We start from the raw sequence: 14,821 nt of genomic DNA on the forward strand, positions 1-14,821 counted from the left end.
CAATGTCAACCGCGTTCGTGTCCAACAAGTTCACGAACTCGGTTGTTGCATTGTTCGAACTACTGCTGTACCGAACGATAACAAGTCACGAGCTATCACAAAACAATGGCGAAAATGAAAGAGAATCACCAAAGTCCGAAGAGATATACCTTCCGGCCATTTCGTCGAACACCTCGCTCGCGAGGGGGAGAGACACCATTGAACGGCATCGCCGGAGCACCTCCTTGCGGGGGGATGGAGTGAGAGGTTGAAGAAGATTTGTTGTCGGAACCTTCCTCCGCTTTGCGCCCGCGGCCTTGCCGGCCTTCTCCGCCGCCGGCCGGGATCGCACAGCGGCATTGCCGCCCGGAGCGCGGGCCATCGCGGCGGGGGCAGCCGGATTCCCGCCTTGCACAAGCATGTTGCCCTGCCGCTTGCGGGCAGGCGTGGCGTGCGCTTGGGCGACGCCGGCGGGGCCTACATGGCCGGCGACGAGATCCGCCCGAGGGGAAGGGGCGTGCGCGACCTCGACGGTGACGGGGGGCAGCATCGGGTCGTCCATGGCGGCGAGGGACGGCCGGGGAGGAGCAACCGGAGCTTCGGAGGGGGGGGGGGCAATGGTGGCGGAGGGTGCGGGAAGCGGGAAAGGGGGCGCGGAAATGTCCCTCCCGCCAAATCTCGCGCCGGATGGGGCTTGAGCTCGGGTCGGCCTCCCAGCCCGTGAAGATAGAGGTTGGGGGAGAAGATTTGTCGCGCCCCGCAAAATTTTTTGCGGGCCGGGGCATTTTGCGGGGTCTGCTCGTGCAGATTTTTCGGCCCCGACCCGCAATTTGGCGGTTATTTTGCAGGCCGGGGCGTTTTGCGGGGTCTGCTAGAGTTGCTCTAAAGCTAACGCGAGGCCACACCCTTACTTTTGCTTCATGTGTAGAGCTCTCGAGAAAATCCAGTCTTTCCTGTCACCCTCGACGAGGAAGGCTAGCTTCCCTCCTCGCAAGCTAGCGGACGATGTGTCTCTTATTTGATCGGAATAAACCTAGTCATAATAGTCTTCCCTTTAAAAAAACTTTAATGATTGGCCTATACCGTAATATAACTATAAAATCTATCTAAATGAGTTAAAATAGTCGCACTTGAATAAACAAGGCAAATGCATGCATGGTACCCATCTCATAGAACAATGCAATAAAAATTATAATATTATTTTAGTGGATAGTTATATGTGTGGTCTTTTATCTTCCATACAATGTTCTCCACTGTGTCAATTCCTTTGGGAATTTGGATTAGTTGACATCATGTGGCGTTTGGGTTAAAGAACGAAGGCGTTGTCCTCCGCGGCGGGCAAAATGGCTGGAAAGGGTGTCTTGACTAACGTGGCTGCCGAGAGCATCCAAGTTGGAGTAGATGTCCATCACCAGCTATGACCCGGAGGTGATAGACTTCGGCTAGTGTTTTTGAACTTCACGAAGGCACCCCCATGTTTTATCCCTTTGATTGCACATAGTTCATCACTACAAGGGTTGGACGTGCTTTGCTGTGGTATTAGTGTTGCTGGAATTTCATGAAAAAATTTGTTTGGCGTTTAGCGAGATGATGAAATGTGTTTTCTTTCTTTTTATAATACGGTGTTTTGCTGGGCCTTTTGGCGTTGTGATTCTGGGCAATGTGTTAATCAACTTATTCTTATGTCGAAATTCTCTCTAATAAACCATTATGACAGATTTTTTTTGCACTAGTGGTTGCATGTATTATACTGATGCTACAGTCTTACATGTTGGCATTTTTTCAAGGTGATGAGGGTGCGTGGGACTAATGTGTTCTTATAGGCCACAGGCCGCCAATTGATTTGAAAAATTGTTGACTCGGTCAAAATTGTGAACGAAATCCAAAATTGAACACCTCAATTGAATGGAAGAGTCTCAAAATCAGGGAGGATAGTGAATTACAAGATTGCATCAACATTTCTTAAATTCATTTTTTTAGATTACAGAGAATCATGCTATAGGGTTCACTACACAATCATGGCTTGCAATAGTATCATGACTAGCCATACCCGCGCGGCGGCACGCCGCGCCCCGTTGATACGGTACATGTGTATACGCTTTTGTTGGCTCATGTGATAAAAAGTAACAGCTCCATATGTGTAAGCTTGTCGTTATAATCTGTAGTACAAGAAAGCAAGCTATGGACAAGAACAATTTGGAAATGATACATTTATTATCACCATGAGTGCTACATCTTTCAATATGGAAATTATAAAAGTGGAGCAGGGAGGAACCCCTTTCATTCAAAAAAAGATGGAAATTATAAATCCGACATTCTAGTAATACGAAGATGAAATGATTTTTAACAACTTTTTTACACCTGAAAACTTAAAAAATGAACAGAAAATACGCATGAAATGATTACCTACAATCACACTCTTTCAATGAGAAAAATAATAATCAAATTGCTCTACTCCCTTGCTCAGTGACCATGGCTAAACCTATCAATCCATTTGGACCATAATCAATTTGTGAGAATGTTTTTTAGGGGAAGTCTTTGCAAACATAAAAAATCAAATCACTTCTCAATGAAATTAGGAAGTGACAAACGGCAAAGAAGACATAGTGGTCCTCCAATACATGAGCTAGTAAATTGATACTACACAATAACATTATTGGTATCAACACAACGCAACATCAACCATTCATTAATGTTTGTAAATTTTCATAAGCTTCGTCACCACATCTAAATCGGAGCTGCACTACAATTTTACAAACAGACAAAAAAAAAAACAAATAGAAAACATATCTACAGAATTCTAGATCTGATTTTCTCTGTTCGAAATGCAGGCCGAATATCAATCAGTTCATTAGATACATAGCATGACAATCAGAGCTCTAGTTTACACCGTGTACATTTCTAGTTGTTGGTCTGATCTAAATGCAGATTTACAATTAGAGTGCAAGATTCTACTACCATTTTGTGTTGTTTGGCATTTCAGTACCTCATCTAGTGACAGCATGCCAAGTTAGCAGCATGAATGAGGTAGAAATAAATATGGTCAGCAGCATAGATAGTTACGAGAAGGGAAATAATTGGCAGCATGAATAATGGAGCTAGTTCGCAAAAAAATGAATAATGGAGCTAATAATGGAATGTACCCTCATAACTAACCACTTATACATCTATCTTATCCGAGTGTCCCTTTACAGAATATCTTGTAATGTGATAGCTGCATTCTTCCCTCTAGAACCACAACAATTAGGTTGTTCGGATTGAATGCGAAAAATTCTTCACCTTGTTTTTACTAAGTTGGTTTACCTCCCTATGGAATATGAGAGAATCTTTCCAGATATGAGACATCCTCTCAAACATTAGACATAAACAATACGTAGCGAGCACAATTAGCATTATTGTATATCCAAAAAATATCCATTTTTATTGTTTCTCGAAAGATAATGACAATAGTAAGATGATTTCAAGACAAATGATGCTAGTGATGTATAGAGACCAGAAAAGTATGAGTTAAAATAACTGAGACACCACACATACTACAATGAATTGCTCTGTTGGCGCCTCCTCCACATCCACAATGGCCATATAGGAAATGACCGAAGTGGTGCGGTGCAGTGGTTTCTGCGCCCAACCACGACTGGAGCTCCAGCAAGCGACGACAAAGGCGTAGTGGGGAAGGGGAGATTTTGCGCCAAAAAAGAGTGGGGATGGGAGGATAGCAAGCTTCGCAGTGGAGCTGACCGAATGCTGGGTGGATGGGGGGAGGAGAGGCATCTTATGGAAGCATATAGCGGCAAGGCAGTGATGAACCGTACACGTAACTCGATGGAGTTCTCCAAAAAGAGGGAATACTCGAGAGATTTCGGGATGGCTCAGCGGTAAACACAAGAAAACACCGGCACAACACTCATATATAACAGGAAAAAAGAGAGTACCAGAACGTGACACATCAATGGTAATACCCACGCATCAAACACAATAGTGGTTCGTGCAAAGTGGCCGGAGGACAGTCCTTAAAAAATACGCATGCAAGAGTGCATGCACGTAGTGACATCACAACTAATCCCATGTAGAAGACCGCTTCGCTCCAAAAACCGCGCCGGTGCATGCCAACTGCAGAAGCGAATCACAGACCAGCCAATCCATGCACCATTGCAGTGCAGCACAGCATCTCCGACTCTCAACTAATCAGGAACTAAACATTTTCTCCCTGCACCTCACAAAAAAACATTTTCTCCCTGTGCATGATGATCTCGGTGGGCCGAGTACGGCAACATGAAAGGACGGATAAGTGGAAGCGGCTCGGGCATGTCCGTCATGCTTGCCAGAGCGTCGTCGATGGACTGTCAGATAGCTGAGGAGGGACATGCATGAGAGAGGTAAAGGGAGAAGACATCGCCTTGATTTGGCCGTTGTAGAGCACGCACACAAACCTGCACCCGCACCCGCCATGCATCAAGCACGCGCACACACATACACCTACCGTTTCACAACAGAGCCAAGAGAGCGAGCAGGATGCAGCTGTCCTGTGCTCAGCATCCTGTAGTTGACGCTCGCAATGTAAATACTTCTTGCTCAATATTGGGGCTGTTAAATATCCGGTTACTATTAGTACAACTTATGATAATCAGTGGACAATTGGTAATGGCGAGCAGGGGCACGACAGGCGACACTAACCATGAAATGAACAATTGCAGCTTGATACGTCTCCAACGTATCTATAATTTTTGATTGCTCCATGCTATATTATCTACTATTTTGAACATTATTGGGCTTTATTATTCACTTTTATATTATTTTTGGGACTAACCTATTAACCGGAAGCCCAGCCCAGAATTACTGTTTTTTTTTTGCCTATTTCAGAGTTTCGCAAAAAAAGAATACCAAACGGAGTCCAAACGGAATGAAACCTTCGGGAACATGATTTTTAGGAAGAACAATGCTTGAACAGGACCGTTGACCTTTACCAAGCCAGTTTCCTGTAGTTGACCAATACAGTTCGACCGATTGAGACAGCAGGGCGGATGTGACCGATGTATGATCCAGGAGACTTGGACCCTACGTCAAGAAACAAAAGAGGAGGCCACGAGGTAGGGGGGCGCCCCCTCCACCCTCGTGGGCCCCCTGTTGCTCCACCGACGTACTACTTCCTCCTATATATACCTACGTACCCCCAAACGATCAGATACGGAGCCAAAAACCTAATTCCACCGCCGCAACCTTCTGTACCCACGAGATCCCATCTTGGGGCCTGTTCCGGAGCTCCGCCGGAGGGGGGCATCGATCACGGAAGGCTTCTACATCAACACCATAGCCTCTCCGATGAAGTGTGAATAGTTTACTTCAGATCTTCGGGTCCATAGTTAGTAGCTAGATGGCTTCTTCTCTCTTTTTGGATCTCAATACAATGTTCTCCCCCTCTCTCGTGGAGATCTATTTGATGTAATCTTCTTTTTGCGGTGTGTTTGTTGAGACCGATGAATTGTGGGTTTATGATCAAGATTATCTATGAACAATATTTGAATCTTCTCTGAATTCTTTTATGTATGATTGGTTATCTTTGCAAGTCTCTTCGAATTATCAGTTTGGTTTGGCCTACTAGATTGATCTTTCTTGCAATGGGAGAAGTGCTTAGCTTTGGGTTCAATCTTGCGGTGGCCTTTCCCAGTGACAGTAGGGGCAGCAAGGCACGTATTGTATTGTTGCCATTGAGGATAACAAGATGGGGTTTTTATCATATTGCATGAATTTATCCCTCTACATCATGTCATCTTGCTTAAGGCGTTACTCTGTTTTCATGAACTTAATACTCTAGATGCATGCTGGATAGCGGTCGATGAGTGGAGTAATAGTAGTAGATGCAGGCAGGAGTCGGTCTACTCGTCTCGGACGTGATGCCTATATACATGATCATACCTAGATATTCTCATAACTATGCTCAATTCTGTCAATTGCTCAACAGTAATTTGTTCACCCACCGTAAAATACTTATGCTCTTGAGAGAAGCCACTAGTGAAACTTATGGCCCCCGGGTCTATCTTCATCATATTAATCTTCCAACACTTAGTTATTTCCTTTGCTTTTTTACTTTGCTTTTATTTTACTTTTCATCTTATCACAAAAATACCAAAATTATTATCCTATCATATCTATCAGATCTCACTCTCGCAAGTGACCGTGAAGGGATTGACAACCCCTTATCATATTGGTTGCGAGGATTTATGTGTTTTGTGTAGGTGCGAGGGACTCGCGCGTAGCCTCCTACTGGATCGATACCTTGGTTCTCAAAACTGAGGGAAATACTTACAATACTTTGCTGCATCACCCTTTCCTCTTCAAGGGAAAACCCACGCAGTGCTCAAGAGGTAGCAAGATGTTGGAAATATGCCCTAGAGGCAATAATAAAATGGTTATTATTATATTTCCTTGTTCATGATAATTGTCTATTGTTCATGCTATAATTGTGTTATCCGGAAATCGTAATACATGTGTGAATACATAGACCACAACATGTCCCTACTGAGCCTCTAGTCGACTAGCTCGTTGATCAACAGATAGTCATGGTTTCCTGACTATGGACATTGGATGTCATTGATAACGGGATCACATCATTAGGAGAATGATGTGATGGACAAGACCCAATCCTAAGCATAGCACAAGATCGTGTAGTTCGTTTGCTAGAGCTTTTCCAAATGTCAAGTATCATTTCCTTAGACCATGAGATTGTGCAAATCCCGGATACCATAGGAGTGCTTTGGATGTGCCAAACGTCACAACGTAACTGGGTGGCTATAAAGGTGCACTACGGGTATCTCCGAAAGTGTATGTTGGGTTGGCACGAATCGAGACTGGGATTTGTCACTCCGTATGACGGAGAGGTATCTCTGGGCCCACTCGGTAATGCATCATCATAATGAGCTCAATGTGACCAAGTGTTTGGTCACGGGATCATGCATTACGGTACGAGTAAAGTGACTTGCCGGTAACGAGATTGAACAAGGTATTGGGATACCGACGATCGAATCTCGGGCAAGTAACGTACCAATTGACAAAGGGAATTGTATACGGGATTGATTGAATCCTTGACATTGTGGTTCATCCGATGAGATCATCGTGGAACATGTGGGAGCCAACATGGGTATCCAGATACCGCTGTTGGTTATTGACCGGAGAGTCGTCTCGGTCATGTCTGCATGTCTCCCGAACCCGTAGGGTCTACACACTTAAGGTTCGGTGACGCTAGGGTTGTAGAGATATTAGTATGCGGAAATCCGAAAGTTGTTCGGAGTCCCGGATGAGATCTCGGACGTCACGAGGAGTTCCGAAATGGTCCGGAGGTGAAGAATTATATATAGGAAGTCCAGTTTCGGCCACCGGGAAAGTTTCGGGGGTCACCGGTATTGTACCGGGACCACCGGAAGGGTCCCAGGGGTCCACCGGGTGGGGCCACCTATCCCGGAGGGCCCCATGGGCTGAAGTGGGGAAGGGAACCAGCCCCTGGTGGGCTGGTGCGCCCCCCTTGGGCCTCCCCTGCGCCTAGGGTTGGAAACCCTAGGGGTGGGGGCGCCCCACTTGACTTGGGGGGCAAGTCCCCCCCTTTGGCCGCCGCCCCCCCCCCTTTTGATGGGATCTATGTGGGCCGGCGCCCCCCCTGGACCCCTATATAAAGAGGGGGAGGGAGGGCAGCCGCACCCAAGCCCCTGGCGCCTCCCTCTCCCTCCCGTGATACCTCTCCCTCTCGCTGAGCTTGGCGAAGCCCTGCCGAGATCCCCGCTGCTTTCACCACCACGCCGTCGTGCTGCTGGATCTCCATCAACCTCTCCCTCTCCTTGCTGGATCAAGAAGGAGGAGACGTCTTCCCCAACCGTACGTGTGTTGAACGCGGAGGTGCCGTCCGTTCGGCGCTAGGATCATCGGTGATTTGGATCACGACGAGTACGACTCCATCAACCTCGTTCACTTGAACGCTTCCGCTCGTGATCTACAAGGGTATGTAGATGCACTCTTTTCCCTCTCGTTGCTAGAAGACTCCATAGATTGTTCTTGGTGATGCATAGAAATTTTAATTTCTGCAACGATCCCCAACACAAGAAGGGTTTCTGGCGCCGTTGCCGGGGAGGCTTACGCAAGGTCAAGTCAAGATTTGGACTCCCAACAACGAGCCATTTCTGGCGCCGTTGCCGGGGGGGTCTACGCAAAAGTCAACATACCAAGTACCCATCACAAACCCTTATCTCCCGCATTACATTATTTGTCATTTGCCTCTCGTTTTCCTCTCCCCCACTTTACCCTTGCCATTTTATTCGCCTTCTTCCTGTATGCCTTTTTGTTTGTGTTTCCACGTGCCTTCTATTTGCTTGCATCTTTGTTTGCTAAAAATCTATTGATATGGATCCACTTAAAGTGTTCTACTTGGATCATCTTCGATCCTTATGCGCTCGTGCTAAAACCCCAACTAGCCTAGTTGATGGGAAATCTTTAGATGAGCATGCTCATTTTGTGCGTCACCGTTTGTCTGAAAAAGGGAGACTCTTATGGAATGAAATAAACAAATTGTTGTGTTATGCTTGGAATCTTTGTGAAATTTGTGATATTACTTGTTGCTCTAAGAACCCTAAAAAACACCTCCCCTACCTATGTGAGTTTAATGAAAATGAAATCTTATCTTCTTATGCAAAGGGTGTTTATAGCTACTATGATATTGAACAAATTGAATAATTTGTTGCTTTTAAGGGTTCTTTTGAAGTTGCTTCTTTGTTTGAAAAGTATGATATTACTCTCTACGAATCTGAAAATCTTGACATACTTAAATATTGCTATGAAAACTATGCTCATAATGTCTATGTCAAAGAATTTATTGAAAGAATGACCGTTGCTTCGGAAGAAAATAATGATATGCATGAATCTATAGATAATTGTGATTCCAATGATTTGATTGAAATATCCATTGATGAACATGATGCTTGCTATTCTTGTGGCCATGATGCCAATATTTATGAAGATGAATTTGTTATAGTTCTGTATGTTAAACATGAGATCGTTGCTATTGCACCCATACTTGATAGTTCCTTCGATAAAAAGCATGATTGCAATGATTTTACTATAAATTCTCTTGATGTCAATGGTGCTAATAATATGCAAAACCCTAAGCTTGGGGATGCTAGTTTTGCTATGTCTACTACTTTTTGCAATGATCATGATTGGGGTGATTCTTCTTATGATCTTGAAAATTTATTTAAGCCCCATGATGAATATGAGATTGATAATAGTGTTTGCAATATTATTGAAAGTGGGTTTGGAAGAGTGTCAACTTTAGATCCCACATATTTGGAGTATGTTCAATCTTATGATATTTTTGATAAAAGTGGGTTTGGAGGGGTCATGACTTTAGTTAATGATATTCCCACTATTTTGGAAGAGTGTCAACTTTGCATGCATGTGGATCATGTAGAGAATTTTTTTATGTGATAGCTATATTGTTGAATTTGAATATGATCCCACATGTAATTATTATGAGAGAGGAAAATATGGTTGGAGAAATTTTCATGTTACTAAACTACCTCTCATTATGTTGAGATTGCTATTGTTTCTTTCCGCTTCCTTGCATATGCTAGTTTTTGCTTGCTTTGATAATTTGTTTGCCTATAAGATGCCTATGCATAGGAAGTATGTTAGACTTAGATGTGTTTTCCACATGCTTTATGATGCTCTCTTTGCGCTTCAATTCTTGTCTTTCATGTCAGCATCATTAAAATTATTAATGCCTAGCTAGGGGCGTTAAACGATAGCGCTTGTTGGGAGGCAACCCAATTTTATTTTTAGTTTTTTTTTTGCTTTTTGCTTCTGTTTAGGAATGAATATTTGATCTAGCCTCTGGTTATATTTGTTTTTATGTTTTAATTAGTGTTTGTGCCAAGTTAAACGTATAGGATCTTCTTGGATGATAGTTATTTGATCTTGCAGAAAATTCCAGAAACTTTCTGTTCACGAAAATAATTGTTAAAAATTACCAGAATGTGATAAAATATTTATTCCAATTGCTGCTGATCAATAAACAAACTGTCTAGGTCGTCCTATTTTGTCTGAATTTTTAGAGTTCCAGAAGTTTACGTTAGTTACAGATTACTACAGACTGTTCTGTTTTTGACAGATTCTGTTTTTCGTGTGTTGTTTGCTTATTTTGATGAATCTATGGCTAGTAAAAGAGTTTATAAACCATAGAGAAGTTGGAATAAAGTAGGTTTAACACCAATAAATAAAGAATGAGTTCATTACAGTACCTTGACGTGGTCTTTTGTTTTCTTTCGCTAACGGAGCTCACGAGATTTTCTGTTAAGTTTTGTGTTGTGAAGTATTCAAGTTTTGGGTAAAAGATTTGATGGATTATGGAACAAGGAGTGGCAAGAGCCTAAGCTTGGGGATGCCCATGGCACCCCCAAGATAATCTAAGGACACCAAAAAGCCAAAGCTTGGGGATGCCCCGGAAGGCATCCCCTCTTTCGTCTACTTCCATCGGTAACTTTACTTGGAGCTATATTTTTATTCACCACATGATATGTGTTTTGCTTGGAGCGTCTTGTATGATTTGAGTCTTTGCTTTTTAGTTTACCACAATCATCCTTGCTGTACACACCTTTTGAGAGAGCCATACATGATTTGGAATTTGTTAGAATACTCTATGTGCTTCGCTTATATCTTTTGAGTTATATAGTTTTGCTCTAGTACTTCACTTAGATCTCTTAGAGCACGGTGGTGGATTTGTTTTATAGAAACTATTGGTCTCTCATGCTTCACTTAGATTATTTTGAGAGTCTTAAATAGCATGGTAAATTGCTTAAATAATCCTAATATGCTTGGTATTCAAGATTAGTAAAAACTTTCTTATGAGTGTGTTGAATACTAAGAAAAGTTTTGATGCTTGATAATTGTTTTGAGATATAAAGATGGTGATATTAGAGTCATGCTAGTTGAGAGTTGTGAATTTAAGAAAATACTTGTGTTAAAGTTTGTGATTCCCGTAGCATGCACGTATGGTGAACCGTTATGTGATGAAGTCGGAGCATGATTTATTTATTGATTGTCTTCCTTATGAGTGGCGGTCGGGGACGAGCGATGGTCTTTTCCTACCAATCTATCCCCCTAGGAGCATGCGCGTAATACTTTGCTTTGATAACTTGTAAATTTTTTGCAATAAGTATATGAGTTCTTTATGACTAATGTTGAGTCCATGGATTATACGCACCCTTCTTCCTTTCACCATTTCTAGCCTCTCTAATACCGCGCACTTTTCGCCGGTATCATACACCCACCATAAACCTTCCTCAAAACAGCCATCATACCTACCTATCATGGCATTTCCATAGCCATTCCGAGATATATTGCCATGCAACTTTCCACCGTTCCGTTTATTATGACACGCTCCATCATTGTCATATTGCTTTGCATGATCATGTAGTTGACATCGTATTTGTGGCAAAGCCACCATTCATAATTCTTTCATACATGTCACTCTTGATTCATTGCATATCCCGGTACACCGCCGCAGGCATTCATATAGAGTCATATTTTGTTCTAAGTATCGAGTTGTAATTGTTGAGTTGTAAGAAAATAAAAGTGTGATGATCTTCATGTTTAGAGCATTATCCCAAGTGAGGAAAGGATGATGGAGACCATGATTCCCCCACAAGTCGGGATGAGACTCCGGACGAAAAAAAAGAGGCCATAAAAAAGAGAGAAAATGCCCAAATAAAAAAATGAGAGAAAAAGAGAGAAGGGACAATGTTACTATCCTTTTACCACACTTGTGCTTCAAAGTAGCACCATGATCTTCATGATAGAGAGTCTCTCATTTTGTCACTTTCATATACTAGTGGGAATTTTTCATTATAGAACTTGGCTTGTATATTCCAATGATGGGCTTCCTCAAAATGCCCTAGGTCTTCGTGAGCAAGCGAGTTGGATGCACACCCACTTAGTTTTTTTTTGTTGAGCTTTCATATACATATAGCTCTAGTGCATCCGTTGCATGGCAATCCCTACTCACTCACATTGTATCTATTGATGGGCATCTCCATAGCCCGTTGATACGCCTAGTTGATGTGAGACTATCTTCTCCTTTTTGTCTTCTCCACAACCACCATTCTATTCCACATAAAGTGCTATGTCCATGGCTCATGCTCATGTATTGCGTGAAGATTGAAAAAGTTTGAGAACGTCAAAAGTATGAAACAATTGCTTGGCTTGTCATCGGGGTTGTGCATGATTTAAATACTTTGTGTGGTGCAGATAGAGCATCCAGACTATGTGATTTTGCAGGGATAACTTTCTTTGGCCATGTTATTTTGAGAAGACATAATTGCTTTGTTAGTATGCTTGAAGTATTATTATTTTTATGTCAATATTAAACTTTTGTCTTCAATCTTTCGGATCTGAATATTCATACCATAATTAAGAAGAATTACATTGAAATTATGCCAAGTAGCACTCCGCATCAAAAAATTTGTTTGTATCATTTACCTACTCGAGGACGAGCAGGAATTAAGCTTGGGGATGCTTAATACGTCTCCAACGTATCTATAATTTTTAATTGCTCCATGCTATATTATTTACTGTTTTGGACATTATTGGGCTTTATTATTCACTTTTATATTATTTTTGGGACTAACCTATTAACCGGAGGCCCAGCCCAGAATTGTTGTTTTTTGCCTATTTCAGAGTTTCGCAGAAAAGGAATACCAAACGGAGTCCAAATGGAATGAAACCTTCGGGAACATGATTTTTAGGAAGAATATGATCCAGGAGACTTGGACCCTACGTCAAGAAACAAAAGAGGAGGTCACGAGGTAGGGGGCGCGCCTACCCCCCCAGGGCGTGCCCTCCACCCTCGTGGGCCCCCTGTTGCTCCACCGACGTACTCCTTCCTCTTATATATACCTACGTACCCCCAAACGATCAGACACGGAGCCAAAAACCTAATTCCACCGCTGCAACCTTTTGTACCCACGAGATCCCATCTTGGGGCCTGTTCCGGAGCTCCGCCGGAGGGGGCATCGATCACGGAGGGCTTCTACATCAACACCATAGCCTCTCCGATGAAGTGTGAGTAGTTTGCTTCAGACCTTCGGGTCCATAGTTGGTAGCTAGATGGCTTCCTCTCTCTTTTTGGATCTCAATACAAAGTTCTCCCCCTCTCTCGTGGAGATCTATTTGATGTAATCTTCTTTTTGCGGTGTGTTTGTTGAGACCGATTGCAAGTCTCTTCAAATTACCAGTTTGGTTTGGCCTACTAGATTGATCTTTCTTGCAATGGGAGAAGTGCTTAGCTTTGGTTTCAATCTTGCGGTGTCCTTTCCCAGTGACAGTAGGGGCAGCAAGGCACGTATTGTATTGTTGCCATCGAGGATAACAAGATGGTTTTTTTATCATATTGCATGAATTTATCCCTCTACATCATGTCATCTTGCTTAAGACGTTACTCTGTTTTAATGAACTTAATACTTTAGATGCATGCTGGATAACGGTCGATGAGTGGAGTAATAGTAGTAGATGCAGGCAGGAGTCGGTTTACTTGTCTCAGACGTGATGCCTATATACATGATCATACCTAGATATTCTCATAACTATGCTCAATTCTGTCAATTGCTCAACAGTAATTTGTTCACCCACCGTAAAATACTTATGCTCTTGAGAGAAGCCACTAGTGAAACATATGGCCCCCGGGTCTATCTTCATCATATTAATCTTCCAACACTTAGTTATTTCCTTTGTTTTTTTACTTTGCTTTTATTTTACTTTTCATCTTATCACAAAAATACCAAAAATATTATCCTATCATATCTATCAGATCTCACTCTCGTAAGTGACCGTGAAGGGATTGACAACCCTTTATCGCGTTGGTTACGAGGATTTATTTGTTTTGTGTAGGTGCGAGGGACTCGCGCGTAGCCTCCTACTGGATTGATACCTTGGTTCTTAAAACTGAGGAAAATAATTACGCTACTTTGCTGCATCACCCTTTCCTCTTTTAAGAAAAACCAACGCAGTGCTCAAGAGGTAGCACAGCTACACCGTGTGACCGGGCATCCTCGCAAACGCGGCCGCTGCGCCGCAGCCCATCACCGGTTTTGCGCTCTCCCCAGGCTAGTCGCGCACCTTGGCCGTCACGAATGGTTGGTCCGGCCGCATCTGGGGACGCGCCACCGACGGTTGCGGCTCTGGCACCGTCGAGTGCTCTGGCCGCGGCGCCGCACCACCGGCCAAACTGGCCGATTAATTCTCACTTCCGGCGGGGCCGACGACTTCTACAACGTGAGCCTCGTGGTCGGCTGCAACATGCCGATGGTGGTCCCACCGCCGAACGCAAACTGTGAGCAAACGGGCTACCCCGCCGACCTGAACGGGCCGTGCCCGCCGGAGCTCCGAGTCGTCGTGGCCCACGTGAAGGTGGCATGCTTGGACCTGGAGTGCATGCGAAACGTTTGGGGTGGAGGCGTACTGCTGCAGCAGCGCCCACGACACGCCGGCGTTGTGTGCTCCCACGGCCCCCTGTGGCTCTTCAAGGCCACGTGCCCGCGCGACTACAGCTATGCCTGTGAGGATGGGAGCGTCTACAATGGCGTCCTCGTCCTCTCGCAATAATCGCTACTCTACTTCTATCGCTTCTTCTCTTCTCTGTTGCACTTCCACCGCGGCCACATCGCAGATGCTCGCATCCTCTACCACGACAACCGAGTTATTGGCTTCCCATCATCAAGGCACACGATCCCTGCGCGCTGGCACCAGGCCGTCGTTGACCGTCCCCTATGCCTACGCGGCCGGCTAGGTCATGGCACGCTCCACGCACGCC

General features: G+C 43.9%; 1 pseudogene; it reads left to right on the forward strand.

Annotated features, from left to right (window-relative positions):
- The window catches only part of LOC123096656 (thaumatin-like protein 1b), an 81,437-nt pseudogene extending 66,824 nt beyond the window's left edge, over positions 1-14,613 (forward strand).
- Positions 14,614-14,821: the final 208 nt, after the last annotated feature.

Source organism: Triticum aestivum, chromosome 4D (assembly GCF_018294505.1).
Source record: "Triticum aestivum cultivar Chinese Spring chromosome 4D, IWGSC CS RefSeq v2.1, whole genome shotgun sequence".
Classification (NCBI taxonomy): Eukaryota; Viridiplantae; Streptophyta; class Magnoliopsida; order Poales; family Poaceae; genus Triticum; species Triticum aestivum.